A 19,800-nucleotide genomic window follows, 5' to 3' on the forward strand; every position below is an offset into this window, starting at 1 on the left:
TTCCTATAAATAAAAAAATCCCCAATCCTAAATTATCCCTTTTGTATACTATACATTTACATTTTAGAAAAGGGAAGATAAATTAGAAATTACATTAAAACAGATTTTTTAAATGTTATAAAGTAGAAGAGATGACAAAGACTGCAGATGCTATTATTTGCCCAAAGAGAACATAAGAGCCAAACATTCTTAACTGAGATAAGCAAAATTTAATATTATGGATCAAGGGAGGGATTTCAAGTAGAAATGCTCTCATGCAAAATAAGAGTTAAAAAACCTCCTGCCCTGGGTTCAATGCTACTGGGTCCATGGAAAGTTTTATGAAATCATGTATCTGACAATAATAGCCTTTCCCACATTGTTCAACTCTGTTGCTATCCAAAATATTCAAATCAGAAAATAGAAAAAAATACAAGAATTAGGTGAGAACACTGAAAAGCAAAAATATAAAGTCATATAAAGTCATACATGTGCTGGGACGGACAATATAAAGGGATACCAGAAAAAAAATTAAACAGAAAAAAAATAGTATGTGTGTGTGTAGGGGTGGGGAGGACCAGAGTGCCCTTTGCAGGTGGAATGACACTGCACAGTTCAGTGGAGCAGGGGACCTGGAACCCAGCATGAAGGTCAAATACAAGCTACAACCTCCCCGCCCCCTCAAAAAAATGTGTAACCCTGTTAGTGACTCCGATGCCGTTAATGCTCTATACAGATAAAAGGAAGAAGCCAGGCAGAAAGATGTGGAAATGAGATTCACGGACTGCGTCTCTGGCTGATGGCAAGGAACTAAGGTAGGGCACAGAGAAAACTTTCTGGCAACCTCGGTATGGAAAGAATCATTCCCTTACTAACTCTCCGACTCCATCCATCCTGTGCATCTTACTGAACATGCCTGTGCCGGGGACCCTGTGCAATAAATCACCAGGGAACCGTCATATCCTTGAGGAAGGCATCATAAAACCTTTGAATCATTTACCACCACCACTAATAAGAATAATCCTATTAACAATAAAAATGAAACTCATGGTAGCCAACATATATTGAGTACTTCCTATGTACCAGGCAGTGTAGTAAACCCTCTACATGTATTAACTCATTTGTCCTCACAACCACCCTATTGTATGTTTCCATAGGGGAAGGGGTGTGGGTGGGCAGTGGAGCTGAGGAAAGGGTGAGGAGGCAAGTGCACAGTCTGGGTGATGAGCAAAGCCTTGGGAAAGACCTGGAGAAACCACATGGAGGGCTGCAGGGCCTTGCAGCTGGATCAATGACAGCCTGTTACAGCCTCCGGAGAACAGATGCGACGTCTGATTGCCCTGCAGGCTTCTGCCCATCCAAGGCCAAGTGTGCTCCCACTATATTTCCAAACTCTTTTATATCTTAAAGCACATTTCCTTGATTTGTCATAGTGACTAGGCAACAACCTATATACCACACGTGGGTCAGACAATCTGAGCTTGCTTTCTACCTCTCTTTCCTAATAGTTCTCTGACCTTGGGGAATACGTTTGTCCTTCTGAGTCGGTTTCCTTATCTGTAAATCTGCATGCCACCTATTTTGCAGTTTCTTGTAATGTTATTGGTAATGTACGTAAAACACCCTAACACACAGTGCATACTCAGCGATTCATTAAGAAAACTATTTGCCTTCCACAAATTTTACATTTGATAGTAAGGCACTAAATTCAACACTTTCTGGGCATAAAACAGGACAACATGCTAATATTTAACTTCCATTTGGAAGAAAAATCTGTGTAGGAGTACCCATAACGGTTAGGTCATTAGCCTCGGTAAGGACTAAGGAGGCCTCCAGAACAGACCTAGCACAAGGAAAACAATACAAGATGGACAGAAGAATTCTGCAATGACTATAACACTGTAAAATTAACACTGCACATTTTTTAGCCTGTCTATGGTTTGGAAGTAATCTACTTCAGCAAAACTGAAAAAATAATTTAAAATGGTACCCTCAGGAAATACACTAACTCACATACATACACACCATTAGACTCAAAACCATCACCCACCTCCACAGTCTAAGTATACAGTAAACTTAATTTCCTACACATTCATATATTCAAATGCTCATACACACAAAACATGTGCGTGCACACCTACACTCTGTTTTAAATAATTCATAGGCCTTAGATTCAGATTCTATTAACACTTACTAGATGTTTAGGTGCTGGAAACTGTCACATTCATGACTTTGATCCTCCCAACTTTATTAGAGGCCATCACCATCCCACAGAAGGCAAAACTGAGACGCCAAGGGACTGACACAGCCCCAGAGAGCAAGGAAGTGCCAATGCATGGAACCAGACCTAGTCTTTCTGATTCTGAGCTTTACTATTTCAATCTGCTCTATTCTCAAAATATTTCCTACGAACACGGTAATTTTAACTGTTCTATATTAACTTTTCATATTGTTTCCAGCATTCTGGAGTTCATCCAATTTATAGTAATGTGTTTATAAGTAATTATATTTTAATTAATTAGTATTTAAATGAATATTTGCAGAGCAGGAAAAGTGTCTGTATGAAACAAATTTATGATTCATTAAAACTACACTTTCTTGCCTTTTGATTTGAAAATGTCCTTAGCCAGGCAAACATATCCTTAGCTTCAGCTTTTACTTAAAACAAAATGAACTATATGTGGCAATTTTATATTCTTGAAATGAAACAAAGAACAACTCTCAAATAAGCATGACATTGGCAGGCCAGATTATTATAACTAACAAATCTACAGATGAGTGTTTTTGAACCGAGAGGGTGAGAGACACCAGGTAAGAGGCTACAAAGGATTCTAGAAAGGTTTCTTAAAACACGCAGCCTGCTGTCACTCTGCCACCAGACAAATGGCTGGGAAAGGGATGCGGAGTATGAATTGTGAAAGAGCACCTTAGGCGGGTCTTATTTTACACCTTTGTCCCTCTCTATGCCCCATCCTTTCAGGGTGCAGAACCACTGTCACAGATAACACGGAAACCTAAGTTAAAAGTAAATTTTTCTTGCTATCCTCAGTGGGTCTCTTACTAGATCTATTAGTAACTTAAAAACAACTCTTTTGAAGCTCCACATAGTTTAGAGGAGTTGGGATGAATAAAATGCCAAAAGTGGGAGTTAAAGAAGGAAGAGAAGCAACAAGAGGAAAATAATCTACAAACTAAGCAGCCCAGGTACCTGCCGGCACTGGCAGGTGCAGCGTGCACACGGCATGGTCACGTGACACCGCGAAGGGCATATTTGCAAAGGGAACTGCGAAACAGCCTAAGTGCGCTTTGACCTCAAAATTTAGGGGAATGAAGAAAAATGCTCAGACTAAACTGTGAAGCAGCTATTATAGAGGACGGCAGATAAAGCATGTGAATAATGTATTACAGTTGAGATGGTTTCTGAGAATTATTGAAGGAGAGCAAAAGTAAGTTGAGTTTCAATTGAAATTCTTGAAATACAATAACCAGTGATCCCCCCAAAAAAACAGGAGAGGAGAGATATCTAAAGAAAATGTCTGTCTACACAGCCAATTCGAGGGGACAAGGGCTCCAAAGATGAAAACGGGGCAATGACACAATAAAAGAGCAGAAACGTATGGAGGCCCAGGAAAAGGGACAAGCGGCACAGAAAAAGGTGACCTTTAAAGCTGTGCTCAGAGCAAGATGAGCCCTGAACGGTCTCCCACAGATAAATATGCCAGAGATGGTTCAAAACTTGTTTCAACTTCTATTTTGCTTTCACTTTCTTCACGGAAGCTAGGGCAAGGTCAAGAAAGTAAGATTTACCGAGAATTCGCTTTGGGCCACAAGGCATCTTAGGTGCTGCCCTCACACATCCTAATTCAACAAGAGGGAAGTGACACTTACAAGCTGGGCAAGAAGCCAAAGGCCACGCTGACGTGAGCCCTGAGGAGACTGATTCCCGAGGGTTGCTCTTTCCACCTCGGCCATTCCAATTCAAACTGGAAAGTGAGAATCAATGTCATGCAGAGTCACTCACAGACCAATCAAGTCAGCTGATTAAACTGGGTCCATCTGGTGGGACTCCAGAGCAGACGAAGCCTGACCTGGACATGACAGTTCGGTTATGTGGAATGCAACACTCCCGTGATCAGGATTAAATAGGATGATATGAAAACACTTATTCATTCAACAAACATTATCAAGTGTTTCCTACGTGCCCACTCCTGGCCTAGGCCCTGGGGATATGAAATTCATAAAAAAAAAAAAAACACAAAACAACAGTTCTTAAATGCAAGTAATTTACAGTCTAGAGAAGAAAAGACAACTAACTATACAGAGTCATTTCAAAAATCACACGGTATGTGGCAAAGTTGAGATGGTAGAGAAAATAGTGTAATTCTGCACAGAGGATAAGGGGTTTTAGAGGCAGCATTATGGAGCAGGAGGCAGCGTGTAAGTCACATTTTGGAACTGAGGAGGAATCTTCTAGACAGATGGGGCAAAGGAGCATTCTAGGCAGAGGAAACTGCATGTTTAAAAGCACAGAAATGTGAAAGTGTGTTATTTAAGGAACTGCAAATAATCTGATGAGGTGGACAACAGCAAGGGATATCAACGTGCTGTGTGTCAAGGAGAAGTGGGAGGCGAAGCAGCCATCCTTAGACTCTGGGGGATCTTACAGCTCCCCTCCATTAGGCAATGTGCTTCCACACGCCCGGCACAGCGATGGCCTGCTCTAACCAGCCCCTCGGGTTGCCGGCCAAAGAGGGGGATGCTGGGGAGCCAGCGGCGTGGCTTCAGAAATGAGCCTTTGCCATTCAATTGCCTCCTGCTGCCATGGCAACTCTCTGCGGCAACGCTTTCTGGAGCAAAAGGTGGCAAGCAGATACTCGGTCTGCTGGCCGCCTCCTGCCGAATCTGGCTTCTCTCCTCTCTGATCAGGATGGAAGTGCTGCTGCACTAAAGCCAGAAAGCGGGCTCAACAATTCCTCTGTCGCCTGTGCGTTAGTGATTCCTGACGCGCGTTTTCCCCCGAGGGGAATAAAAATGGAGTCTGATCATTTTTCCAATTATTAACCTCAGATCAGTTGACAATTTATAGCCCCTTTCTATACAGAGTATGGTGCTGTAAGTGAATCATACCGAAAGAAAAAACACGACAGCCTCGCACAGGCTTCTGCAATTGCTAAACACAGACTGCAGAGAGCCCTGGGGCCGTGCGCTACCCACAGTGGAATTCTGCCCAGGAGGCTTCTTATGTCCCAGGTGGGGTACCAGCAAGGCAAATCCAGCCGTCCCATCGGGATGGGACCCAGCTGTCCCATGAAGGACAATATACAAGGACAAAACTACAGGGCCAGCACACTAAAGCGTGGGAAAACCCAAACTAACCCAACACAACTGACTGCAACACACAATTAACTGAAACTTCGTGGGCCCTCAACTTGCAGCAACAAAGCTAAGGGCAGACAGAGAAACAAGTTGAGAGCAACAATGTGTCTTTAAAATTTTAACTCTAGATAGTGGCTGAGAGAGTTGTACAATGTTCATAATGCCCCCGGGACTGTAGGGACACAGACTGGAGGACAGAAAGAAAAAGGAAGGGGCGAACTGTGGGAAATCAGACCCAGGGGGCTGATGAGCTTCCCAATGGCTCCCCAGTCATAATGAGGAAAAGGCAAAAATGTCCTGAGAAAGAAACAGCGCTCGTTAAAGAAATGCCCAAGCGACTGAGCTATAAAGAACAGGGCAGCATCTCCATTCGCACGTCTACAGAACCCATTCACTTGTAACCACTAGGAAAAGAAACTTCCACAGTCCTTCCTGGTAAATTCATAGCACTAACAGCTCACCTCGCCTCCCACTGGTCTCCTTTCCATTCCTCAGGCACTCTGGCACACTCTCACCCTGGGGCCCTTGTACTTCTATCTGTCTGGAATGGTCTTTCTCCAGATGAGCAGCATGGCTATTGCTTAGCGCCCTCACTTGCTTCAAGTTTTCACTCAAAAGCCACCTTTCTAATGAAGCCTTCCCTGGCCTCCCTCTCTAGAATGCTAACTCTCTACTCTGAGGTGCCTTAGCCATCTTTCCTGTCTTCCTGGCTTTTCTCAGAGCTTACACTCACTAACACACGGCAGAATTTACTTGCTATGTGTTTGTTATCTGTACCAGTAGAATACCAGCTCCCAGAAGGTAGAGATTTTTGACTGTCTAGTTAATTCATCACTATACCCCCAGTGCCTACAAGAGTGCCTCGAATGGGGAAGGAACTCCTTTCCTCTTTGTTGAATTAAGAAATGAGTGGTAATCATGTTAGATTTTGCTAAGTGAGGCAGGGGTAGAGGGAAGGTAAAGAAGGAGATATATTAGGTAGAAGGAAATGCTCTCATTCATTCAACAGAAATTTATTAGCATCTCTGCTAGGTGAAGGGCTAAATATGCACTAGCGATACTGTGATAAATAAGACCAACATAAACAAGTGTCTCCCCTCCCAGCATTTACAGTCTGGAGAGTAGGGAGGCAATTACTAAGGTATGTAAACGTTATAGCACAGAAAAGAGGATAGCAGAGGATGCATCAAAAGAGCGCCATTAAGGAAGTCAGGAGTCCAAAAGAAAGGAAAATCTAAAGCCAGGACCTAAATAAGGAGTAAGAGTTAGCAAGGTGTGGAGGAAAGGTGGTGGGAGCAGAGAGGGAACAGAGCATGCAAAGGCTTATAAAGTGAGAGCATAGCATAACTGAGAAAGTGAAAAATATCAGCATGGTTGAGACGGACTGTGATAGAAGAGACAGGTGACTGGATAGGCAAGCTGGAGCCAGATCACGTAGGGCCTTGTAAGTGGTATTAAAGATGTTAGGAAGTTTGGAGGTCATCCTGAAAACACTGAGAAGCCACTGAGAGTTCACCAGCTGCATTGTAGAGACTGAATTAAAGGTGAGCAAGAAAGTAAGGAGATTGATTGGTCAGGAGGCTACTGAATCGCTACCTGGAAACGATGCCTTGGACTAGGCTGGAATGGGAATCAAAAGGAGATTTCTAAAGCATTTAGGCACAGTTATGAAAACCTGATGACTAATTATGTGTGGAGGAAAAGAAATAAATTAAGAAGATGCTTAGCATCTGATTTAGACCAGGGTAGCTAGGGTATTCTGGTTTGGATTCCCATTCCATTCAATAAGACAGGACTCAGAAAGAAGAATAGAGTATAAATGGGTAAACATCATGCTTCGACTTTAGATAATTTGAGTCTCGGGTATCTGTGGAGTGTCCAAGTGGACCTACACAGTTGACTGCAGTGTTCCAGCATAGAAATCTGGACAGGAGACAGAGATTTTGGAATTATTAGCATATAAATGATAGTAGCCGCAAGCTGATTTTCTAGCATTGTTAGCTGGAAGCATAGGAGCACTGTTGCTGGACACTCAAGCCACCAAGGGCTTCAGTCATCGCCACCACACAGGGACAGCAGCGCTTTCTGGAGTTACCCTTGGTGTCTTGTTGGATGTAGCAGTAGAGGGACTTGCCATACTTTCTGTTGAATTCAGACCTAATTTTCAACATGTCCACTTCGCTGTGGGAGACCGTGATTCTGATCAGGACCTTATCACGAGTCCCCTTGCCCTTCATGGAGTCACACAATCCGTCAGCAAAATACAGGCGCTTGTTCTGGATAGATTGGACCAGGTTCAGGAAAGCATTTCCAGGTCTCCCTACTTCCTTCTTGATGCTCTCCAATGTGTCATCAGGGCTGTAGCTCTTGTACCTTTCAAATACTTTCTGGAGGTGACACACACTCCGCTCAGTCATGATGCTGAACCATTTTGGAACATCATTTCCTTTCCTCTTCACTCCAGAGCATCATAGAGATCCCAGCCATCTTGGTTAATCAGTTCAGAATCAACAACAGAGCCATCTTCTGCTCTTCTACCCTCTGCGAGGGCAACCATCAGCTTGCGGAAGTCACCAGATGTGTCGGAAATAATGCCCTTCTCCAGATCAGTCTTGTACATTTCCTGCAACCCCTGCTTAGTCTGTGAGCTGATGATCTCAATGAGAGCATTCTCATCAGTCCCCACAGCCCCATCATGGAGGTGTTCAGCTCCAAAGCATCATATGAGCAGGCGTTTTCAATAGGACCCAAATCACCGTCTCCAGATGGCTGGACAAGGCTCACTTCAGCGCTGATGTGAGTTCCCTTTTGGTCCTTCTCTGGCAGGCGAAGGCAATGTCCTGTCCCTGTTCTTGCTGTAGTTGGACAATGCTGACCTCATCTACACCTTTGGTCTTGATGGCTGTTTCAATGTCCAAAGCATTCCAGTTGGCATCAAAGTTGGTGTAGGCTTTGACTGACCCATATGCACTTGGGAGTACAAAGTGATCGCCCTCCGAGCTGGGCTTGTACAGAATTTCATGAACAGTAGACAGTTTTGAAAGAAGCTGGGCTGGGCGCCGAGAACTGCGAGTGTCCCCAGATGCCGAGCTCACGTGCAGCTTTCTAAAGAGAGGCTTCATATTGCATAGTTTTGAACAGATTATCTAAGGCCCCCAAAGAGTTTAAAACTAAGAGTAAAGTAAGACAAGCAAAGACCCAAAAGAGATACTAACATTGTAAAACAAAGGCATGGAACTGGAATTGCATGGGGCAAAAATGACTCTCTTATTTAGCTACAGTGTCTGTCTCCTCCTTATACATGTGCTATAAAGGGAGAAATAATTACCAGAATGGTAGCAAGTGTCAGACATCAAATTGCATTCCTTAATATGAGACAAGAAAGCAAACTAAAACATCTTTTTAAAAATATTTCACAAAAGTTACAATAAAGAGAATGTTTTCTAGTTAATCTCAAGTTCACTGTCAATACTACATAGTCAGAGGGAGCATTCTCCAGATCAACTTGTTCTAGCATCATACTGAGAAATAATATGTGCTAAGAGCCACAGGCCAGAGATTTGTTTTTCTTTTTACTTTAACAGCTTTATTGATATATAATCTACAGACCATAAAATTCACCTATAAACGGTACAATTCAATATTTTGTATAATTCACTGTTTTTAAGCTTATTTTACTGAGTTTTTATCGATTACCACAATCTAATTTTAGAAAAGAAACCTCAAACCCATTAGCAGTCACCACCCTCCAATCCCTAACCCCTAACCCTAGGCAACCACTGATCTACTTTCTGTCTCTACAGATTTGCTTATCTGGACACTTCATACAGATGGAATCATTTAATACGTGGTCTTTTGTGACCAGCTTTCTTTACTTAGCATAATGTTTTCAAGGTTCGTCTAGGTCAGCGGTTCTCAACCTTCCTGCTGCCACAACCCCTTAATACAGTTCCTCATGTTGTGGTGACCCCCAACCATAAAATTCTTTTCATTGCTACTCTATAACTGTAATTTTGCTACTGTTATGAATCATAATGCAAATATCTTTTTGTTTTCCGATGGTCTTAGGCGACCCCTGTGAAAGGGTCATTTGACCCCAAAAGGGGTCGCGACCCACAGGTTGAGAACCGCTGGTCTAGGTTGTAGCATGGATCAGTACTTGATTCCTGTTTATGGCTGGATAATATTCCATGGCTATACCACATTTTGTTTATCCATTCATCAGTTAGTACACATTTGTGTTGTTTTCCCTTTTTGGCTATTATGAATAATGTTGCTATGAACATTTATATGAAGTCTTGGTATGGACATGTTTTTTACTTCTCTCGGATAGATACTGAAGAATAAAACTGCTGAATCATATGGGTAACTCTCTGTTTCTCATTTTAAAGAGCTGCCAGACTGTTTTCCAGCTCAGGTGCACTGATTTTATGTTCCCAGCAGCAAGGGATGAGGAATCCAATTTCTCCACATCCTTGCCAACACTTGTAACTCTATGTCTTTTTTATTATAACTACACTAGTGGATATGAGGTGGCATCTCTTTGTGACTTTGATTTGCATTTCCTTAACCACTGATGTTGAGCATCTTTTCATGTGCTTATTGGCCATTCATCTCTCTTCTTTGGAGAAATGTCTGTTTGAATCCTTTGTCCATCATAAAGTTCCTTTTAATCTTTGAGAAAGACAGAGTCAGGCAGAAACAGGCACTCGATAATGTCAAAACATTATGAAAAACTTATAGTACAAGAGAAAACAAGCATAAAAGTAGAGAAAGAAGAGCACTTTGGAAGCATAGGAGTCAAAGGACTGGAGGTCAAAGAATGGGTCCAGTGGGCGAAGAACACGCAAGCTGGAAGGAGAGAAGGCGGTGCTCAGAATGGGGGATTCGTGAATAATTAGTCTGAAGTGATTTTGTAGGTGGAGCAATTAAGGGTGATGGCAAAGACCAAGCTGTGACTATGGAAGAGTGAATCCTGAAAGCCCCCTCTGAGAAGAAATTCAACAGTTCCCAGAACCAGAGTGAAAATCAATGAGAAAGAATATGTGAAAGTGCTTTGTAAACTACACAAATGCAAAGCTGGTTAAACTAGCGTGTTTTCCCCATCTGGTTAAAACAGGAAGGAGCTCTGACAAGTAACTCTGAAACTTGTTTCAGAAGATGATGATAATGAAGATGATTATAATAAATAGCAGTTAACATGTATGTTTCCAGGCAATATGTTAAGGAGTGTACATCATTTATATTATTTCTCCAAAACACCCTTGCTACTATGTACTAGCATTATCTTAATTTTACAAATGAGGATTTTTTAGGCCAAGCATATTATGGGTGTTATTTCCTCCAGGGCAAGTTATCATTGGTTATCTGTCCACTGGATCTACCCTTATAGATACATCCCCAATTACATGAAAAATTTTACCCATCATAGAAAAACTACACACACTATTCCCATTATCTTGCTTTTATCTTTATATTAGAGAATCAAACTTTTGGATCAAACACGCCTACCTTGGTTACTACTTTATTTTTTTATTGTTTCAACAATGTATAAATGATCTCCTCTCCGCAACAAAGGTAAGTACTGTATAATATGTTTTAAAATATTTAACTCATCTGTAATTTCTTTTGCATTGTATATGAAGAAAATAAATCTAAATGTAGTTTTTTCTTCACGGTGTCATTCAAAGATGTCTTTTGTTAAACACCGACTGCGTTTAGTTTTTATTTTACTTGATTACTCATACATTAAACCACTATCTGTTTATTTCTGATATTTCTATTTTGCTTCCATCTCTGTAATTAATCTACCTTCAAGTAGTCTTGTTAATAAAATACTTTGGAATAGCTGTTGGTCTTGAATGGCAAAACTCCCTTTGTTCCCCTTTAAGCTATATAATCATTAATTAGACAATGACAACTATAGATACATAATCTTATCAGACAGTGAGTAACACTACCCCCTACACATTTTGTTTGGCCAGTACACTAATTGTCAATATTTAAAAATCAGAAGATGGATAAGTGTTGTGGTCTGAGTGTGTCCCCCCAAAATTCCTATGTTGAATCCTAACTTCCAAAGGTGATGTTATTAGGGGCCTTTGGGAGGTGATTAGGCCATGACAGTAGAGCCCTCATGAATGGGACTAGAGCCTTACAAGAGAGGTCCCAGAGGGATCCCTATCCCCCTCTACCGCATGACGGCAAGAAGGTCCAACTACGAACCAGAAAGAAGGCCCTCATGAGAATGGGATCATGCTGGCTCCTTAATCTTGGACTTCCAGTCTCCAGAACCAACAGAAATAAATTTCTGTTGTTTATAAGCCACCCAGTCTGTGATACTTTGTTATAGTGGTCCAAATAAACCGAAGACAATAGGTCATGTGTGCCTCTACTCTCCCTCTGCCAATAGGTTGCTTTTGGTTTCTCCTGAAAAATTAGTATCACTGGGCCCATCAACCCACATGCCAAAAACCAGCTAGAACTAAGTAGCACCTATCTCCTCTTCCGGGACACACACACATAAAGTTCAAAGTCTCCCATGTCCCTTGTCGTCTTATTTCTAGCCCACTTAGGTGATTTATGGCACCTGCTTAGAGGCCTTGGAATGTGCAACCTCTGGAGAAACCTACAGTTTCCTTTTCTACCTTCAAAGATGGAAAGTTCAGTTAATTTGGTGCTCAACTTCAATAACCACACTTAGCCTGGATTTCTGGTCTCATCTCTTTTCTACTTCCCGGCATGGCTCCTGATCTTTTATCCCCATTTAATTATCTTAATGTATGCACCTAATTCTAATCCTCTCGAATTATTTTGTGATCAAGAATAATTTTTAAAAAGGTTTCCCCCCCCCCCGAAGCTCTTGCCTGCTCCTTTACTGTGTGATTTATACTATCAATCAAGTTCAATTCAACGTCCTATTGGGATCTTGACTGGTAATGTATTAAATCTATAAATTAACTTTGTTAGTATTGTTGTATATATTATATTAAGACTACCCAGCCAGGAGTAATTATATATCTCTTTTTATTTGTTTTCCTTTCGTTCTATTAAAATCTTATAATTCTCTGTATTTGACCCTATTATCTTGTTAGATTTTACTTTTTAATAAAACGGGTATTAGCTTTTTCATTATTTTTTCTCTACTGATAAAATAAATGACTGAATTCTGTTAGGTGTATGTTTTATAACCCATGATTTAAACATCTCATTACAAGATATGTTTTTCTTTAATCTCCTAAACATTCAGGTTATAGTCCCTTGTCATTGGCAAATAGTATTATTTTTCTTTCTACTGACCTACACACATTCCACTTATTTCTTTTATGTGATTTGTTGCAACTAGTTATTTAAAACAATGCTATTAAAAATGATACAATTATTGTGCTTAATTTTAGATACTATTTTTGCCACAACTAGAAACTCCATCAACTTTCATGTCTTCAGACTTAAAATCTATTTTTGACAAAAGTATCAAGGTAATTCAATAGGGAAGATAGTCTTTTCAATAAATGATGCTGGAATAACTGGATTTTTATATGAGGCAAAAAAAAGAGATAAACCTTGACCTTTTCACATCATATGCAAACATTAAATCAAAATGGATCATAGACATGAACATAAGAGCTAAATAAAAAACATCTAGAAGAAAACAGAAAAACATCTTTGTGACTTTGGAGTATATTGATGATTTTTTAGGTAGAACACAAAAAGCATAAGCCATTAAAAGGAGACATTTTCGTGTACATGTTTTTAAATGTATCTGATGGATAAATTAGACTTCATCAAAATAAAAACCTTTTGCTTGTTGAAAGATACCATTAAGAAAACAAAAAGGAGCTGAAACTGATTCTAAAAAATGTGTATTTCATAATAAAAAATAATTTAATTAACAAAAAACAAAAAAACAGTGAGACACTAAAAAAAAAAACAAACCAAAAAAACAACTACAAGAAAACAAAAAGGGAAAGCACAGATAAGAGAAATATTTGCAAAACATATACCTGACAAAGGTCTTGTATCCAGACTATATATAGAACCCCTATGACTTTTTAAAACACTAATTGGTTTTTTAAAAATGTTCAAAAGAAGATACATGAATGGTCAACCAGCAGTTAAAAAGTTGCTAAATATCATTGGTCACTAGAAAAATACAAATTAAAACCACAATGAGATATCACTACATACACACTAGAACAGTTAAAATTAAAAAGACTGACAGTATGAAATGTTTGCGAGGAGGTGGATCAAGTATAACCCTCCCACCTTCCTAGTGGGAATGCAAAAAGGTGCAGCCTCTTTGAAAAACAGCTTGGCAATTTCTTACAGAGTTAAACATACCCTCACTGTATGACTCAGCCATCCTAATCCTAGATATCTACCCCAAAATAATGAAATATACATCCATACAATATTATGTACACAAAATTTCAAAGCAGTGTAATTCACAATAGAAAAAAATAATTTTAAATATGGAAATAACCCAAATATCCAAAAACTGGTGAACAGATAAACAAAATGTGGTATATATCCACACAATGGAACAAAGGAACAAACTACTGATGTATTTAATGACATGGATAAATCTCAAAAACATTATTATGCTATGTTAAAAAAGCCAGACACAAAACACTATATACTATACGATTCCATGTACACATACGAAATTCTAGGAAGGGCAAAACTATACTGACAGAAAGCAGATCAGGGTTTGCTTGGGGACAAGGATGGGAGTAAGGATTGACGGCAAAGGGGTGTGAGGTAATTTTCTGGGGGTAACTGAAGTGTGGGTTGTGGTAGAGAGTACATGACTGCATACAGTTCCCCAAACTCAAACTGTACATTTAAAATGGGTAAATTATTATATGCAAATTATACTTTAATAAAACTAAAAATAAAATATTTTAAGTTTCTTCTTGAAAATATGCTTTACAAAACCCAACTTAACCTAAAGCAGTGGTTCTCAACCTTCCTAATGCTGCGACCCCTTAATACAGTTCCTCATGTTGTGGTGACCCCCAACCATAAAGTTAATTTTGTTGCTACCCTATTACTGTAATTTTGCTACTGTTATTAATCGTAATGTAAATATCTTTTTGTTTTCCAGTGGTCTTAAGCGACCCCTGGGAAAGGGTCGTTTGACCTCCAAAGGGGTCGCGACCCACAGGTTGAGAACTGCTGAAAAGGATCCTGGTGGAAAGTAAAGAATTTAACCTACCCAGAAAGCGGTCTGGACTTTGCCCTGAGCTTCTGGGAGTTCATCTCTAAGCCTTTAAGGAGCATCTCGATTTACCTGGGGCCTTGGGTCATGGCTGATAGTATAACAGTGTGATTTAGGGTGGGGGCAGGCCACAGCAGAGAGCATTTAGGGTGTAGGTTGGCCACACTTAGAAAGACCAGCAATGTCATGTAGACCCGGGAGGGGAGTTTGGGATCATGTGCTATCTATCAGCTTGACAGAGGGGATGGGGCTGAAATCAGCAATGTGGGCAATGAGTCATGGCTGCGTAATGCAGCCCAGTAAAAATTCTGAAAACTGAGGCGTGGGTGAGCTTACCAGTTGGCAGCACTCCATGTGTATTGACACACAATAATGCCAGGAAGGTAACATGCCCTGACTTTCTGGGAAGAGAACAACGGAAGCTGTGCCCTATGTGTTTCTCTCATTGACTGATTTTAATCTGTAGCCTTTCCTGGTAATAAACCGTACTGTGAGTATAATAGATTTCAGGGAGTTCTGAGAGGCTTTCAGGCAATCACACAACCTCAGGGTGCTCTTGTGGACCCCTAACTTACAACTGGTGTCAGAATGGGAATCGTCGTGTGTAGACTGTACCCTCTAACTTCTCAGTTCCCTTCAACTCTCACATCCAAGCAAACTTAAACTGGTGGCAAAATGAACTATAAAATTCATAGTTGAGGGGGCCGGCTGAGTGGCTCAGTTGGTTAAGCGTTAACTTAAGAGCACAAGCTCTGAGCAACAGGGCCTCCAGTTCAATTCCTACATGGGCCAGTGACACTGCTCCCAGCTGAGCTGTCGCTGAGCTGCCAACAGGTGGCAGCATGGCTCAGCTGGTGTAACAACAAGATTGCGGGCTACATTCACCCGCAACTAAGACTGAACTCGGCACCTTGAGCTGAGCTGCTGCCCAGATGGCTCAGTGGATAGAGCTGCTGGTTCGACTCCCTCATGGGATGGTGGCTACGCCCACCTGCAACCAAGATTGTAACACAGCAACTTGAGCTTAGAGGCCACAAGCTGCTGACGGGCAGCCAGATGGCGACTGGTACCCTCCACAATGAAGATTAAAGAACAACTTGGCTGGTCCCCTTCCCCAATTCCCCAGCACTGTTCCCCTCCCCCAATTCCCCAATAAATTTTTTTTTTAATTTCATAGTTGAAATACTTAAATAAATATCTAAAGTATACAACAAAGGTCATACCCATGTGCTTACGTACAATGACAAAAGCTTTTTGGAATCTTTAAAGCTGCCTGGCTAACCTGAAACCAGCCCAAGTAATGAGACTCTTGGGCATGTGTAGCCAGCTGTTTAACTTAAATACGTCAAGTATACACACCTAGGCAGGTAACAGAAAAAACAATCCTCCCATCCTTGCCTTGGTGCATGCATATCATCTAATTCTGTTACACAGCTTTTTACTTCCCTAGTTAGAATCTGCAAAACATTTTGACTTTCAACTCCTACAATTTTAAAAGTCTGCAGTTGGATTTCTTCTTTCAAATTGCCAGCAGTATAATCCATGGTAAGTATTATCTTAGAGAATTACACTAGCAATACAGATATTACCTTCATAGAGTTCAAAAAAAATTCAGGCTAAAGAGTGGTGTGGTCTTCACTTCACGGATGGTGTAGAGGCCTGACCACTGCACTGTACATCTGAAGCTGCCATTGAATAATATTGTATGTCAACTATAATTTTATATATATAGTCACGGGATGTGGAGTACAGTGTGGGGAGTGGAGTCAATAGAATTATAATAGATAAGTATAAGTATGCTATCGGGAGTGGGGGGGGCAGTGGATGGGGGGAAGGGGATTGTCACTTGGTGAGGGTGAAAAGGATAACTATTGCATTGTCTTGTATACCTGAAATTAAACAAACAAAAAAAAGAGTGGTATGGTCTTAAAATGATAAAAAAACATTTTCCAAATTTGCCCCCATACATTCACCTTCTGAAATTTAGCTCTCATTTTTATAATTTCAACATTTGCCATGAGAGAAAAATGAAAGTTCAGGAAAACTTGCTTAAATAATGCAAGAAATTTCCATTGGAATATCATAAATGTTACTGTTTCCAAATGCTTAGAAATTTGTGGGGAAATGAGTCCACAAATGCAAGTTCAAGAGAAGTATATCTATCCAGGCTGCTCTTTTTCATGTTGAGCCAAACTAGGAGAGGTGGTAGGATAATGTAAGAAATCGAAAGTATTTGACAGGAGACAGAGAGCAGAGTGCTTTCCCTCAAAGCAAAACTAAAATTGCCCAAGGCTTTTAGTATCTTCATTTGTTCAAACTTATCCCTGAGTGTGGGAAAGAGCAAGTGATCTACTAGGCTGCTCTGAAGAATACCCCCAACACTCTAAAACTCAAACAGTAGCACAGTGGCTTTCCTAAGCCTCTACAGTTCCACAACAGAGTTGGAAGGTCCCTCCTGTGTGTGCCAGTTTTCACCAGGCTTTTTTGCCTGGCCTACAGAACTCCAATTTGTAGATGCAGCCAACAAGAACCAAGCTTGACATTCTAATGCAAATCGCATCCTCACTAGTGATGGGTTTTGGAGCTCTCTCAGCCCAAGAACCCACATGACCATCCATTCACCAGCTTCCCTCATCTCCAAGCCTCTAAGGAGCATCACAGCTACGTGTACCCTCCTTGCAGAGACCTGCTTTATTTGATTTTCCCCTGCTAAAATGCAAGCTCTGCTCTGAATCCTCAACCCATCTAACTGGGGCTCTAAAACCCTACTTAAAATGATTCTGTTCCTGAGCCCCCAGTCCTTGTCTGAGAGATTCTTTAATCCATGTGCACAATCTAAAACCAAGATGCTACCCTGAAAGGGAGGTCAGAGGGATGGCAACATGAGAAGGATCTGACCTGCAGTTGTTGAAAGAAAGGGGCCATGAGCCACAGAATGTAGGCTACAGGATACAGAGGCTACCGCTAGAAGCTGAGATCAACTCCTGGCTAATGGTCACCAAGAAAATGGGACCTGAGTCCCACAGCCACATGGGAAGCAATTCTGCCAACAACCTTAATGAGCTTGGGAGAAATTCATTCCCCAGAGCCTCTAGTACAGAACGCAGCAGCCCTGCCAACACTTCATTTCAGCTCTGTGAATCTGGAGGAGGAAACCAACTGAGCCATGCTATGCCCAGACTTCTGATTTAGAGAACTGTGTTGTTTTAAGCCACTTAGTCTGTGGCAATTTGTTACAGCAGTAGCAGAAACTAGTACAATGGTGGTCCCAATGCTATCATCAAATTGCCTTATCTGCCTCTCCCTACCTGCCTCCAGCCTGCTGGAGTCAACCAGCTTTCAATATACATTTTTATAGGATGTCCCATGCGGTGTTATGGTTTTATCAGTGTATTTTGTCTTCCTCACTAGAATGCAAGCTCTTCAAGGCCAGAGACTGTGAGTGCCTTTTATTCTTTTAATTTTTTTTCATAACCCAAGTAATATATACTGATTGTAGAAAACTTAGAAAAAGAGATAAGTATAAAAGGAAATTAAAACCATCCATAATTCAACACTTAACCACACTGTTAACATTTTCGTGTCATTTTATACTTTTCTATGTGCATGTATATAAATAAATCGCATACTATATACTGCTTTATAACTTATTTTTTTCTTAATAATGATATGTGGATTTTCCATGTCAATGGACATCATTCATTTTTACCGCTCCATAGAACCTCAGGCTGGGCCAGGTCCTTCTGTTAGAACCTCCCTCATGTCCTTATACCTCTTCTTTATAAGACTTCCAACAGCTGTAATAACATTGTGGTTGTATGATGATTTTATTAAGTTCTGTTTTCTCCATAGATTATAAATTCCATGAGATAAAGGAGGGTGCCTATTTTGCTCAAGTGTATAATCTTTAGTGTTGAACCCAAAGAGGATGGCCAAGAAATATAATTCATGAATGAATGAATTTAACCAAACCTCTTTTATCAGCCATTTAGGTTGTTTCCTATTTTATTATTTCTAATAGAGGTCTCTAACACACAGAAGATTTTCAATAAATGTTTGCTGAGGACAAAAACTAATACGCAGAGTTTTCAAGAACGGTGAAGGGTAGTCATTCAGTAAAGGCTAATTTGATTTAAGTCATGGAGAGGAGGAGAAATAAGTCCTAATCATGTGAACATGAAGAACTATACTACTTAGTAATTAAAAGGATCCTCAAAGCAAACTTTTTAGCAAATTATATCTGTACTTTTCTAGTTCTTTCTCTTTTCAAACAGGAACAGGTATGCAGTCAACAAGATGTGATAACTCCTTCAAAGGTCTTCAAAAGAAGTATGTTTTACACATTAACTAAAGAAAAACGTTCTTCCTAAAACAGATGATTATATGGTGTAGGATGATCCCAGAAAGCTTGGCAATCTTCTCCTGAGTAGTTTACAAAAGTGAACACATTGTCCACACTGGTACAAGATCAGAACTAACCCTCTAAAAATGCCTTTTTAAAGTTAATAAGTAATTAGCAATCATTGGGTGGACTGAACCAGACCCTAAACCTACAGAGCTCTGAGCTTCAGGGAAAGGAATCAATGCCACTGACGTCCTACTCTGTATCCATGTAGAGTTTATAAAAATAGGCTTTCCTTAAAATAAGACTATTGTCTATTAAACAATCAATTACCTTACTCAAAATTAACATTATCAGTTTAAGTCCCATGTTTTCCAGTAAATATTTAAAATATACAAATGGTAAAAATATCCAAATGTGAAATAATAATGCATTTCATCATCAAAAGTCATATTGTTTATGTGACAGAGAACCAAAGATTGCCTTCAAATTATTTCAAAGCCTTCATAGATTATATAAGTGCTTTGGTTCCTTTCAAAATTTCTTTAGTATAACTTAATTAATTTATATAACCTACCCCTTCTTGTCTGCATGTGCTACCAAAAGCATCTTTCATCTTTAAATGTTGGGACGGGGCAGCCCCAAAAGTGAAAAAGCTGGGATACTAGATCATGGTGTAGCTTACCAGAGACAGCACATATATAATGCAAAGGGCACTAGACTGAGCATGGAGAGTGGAGAGCTAGTCCTAATAGCATGCATATGCTGTCTTCATCATGCCACCCATGTTTCCTAGACCCAGTTTCTTCACCTGTAAAATGAAAGGGCTCAGTGATCTCAAAGGCCCTTCAAACGCCAACATTCTAAGCTGTGGATATCTGAG

General features: G+C 40.3%; 1 protein-coding gene and 1 pseudogene across 1 annotated transcript in view; both read right to left on the reverse strand.

Moving 5' to 3' along the window:
• Positions 1 to 19,800, reverse strand: part of SLC44A1 (solute carrier family 44 member 1) — a 104,545-nt gene that overhangs the window by 53,946 nt on the left and 30,799 nt on the right. The gene's annotated exons all lie outside the window — the stretch shown is intronic.
• On the reverse strand, positions 7,159 to 8,791 carry LOC109371276 (annexin A2 pseudogene; annotated as a pseudogene).

Source organism: Hipposideros armiger, unplaced genomic scaffold, assembly GCF_001890085.2.
Source record: "Hipposideros armiger isolate ML-2016 unplaced genomic scaffold, ASM189008v1 scaffold_558, whole genome shotgun sequence".
In the NCBI taxonomy this organism is placed as follows: Eukaryota; Metazoa; Chordata; class Mammalia; order Chiroptera; family Hipposideridae; genus Hipposideros; species Hipposideros armiger.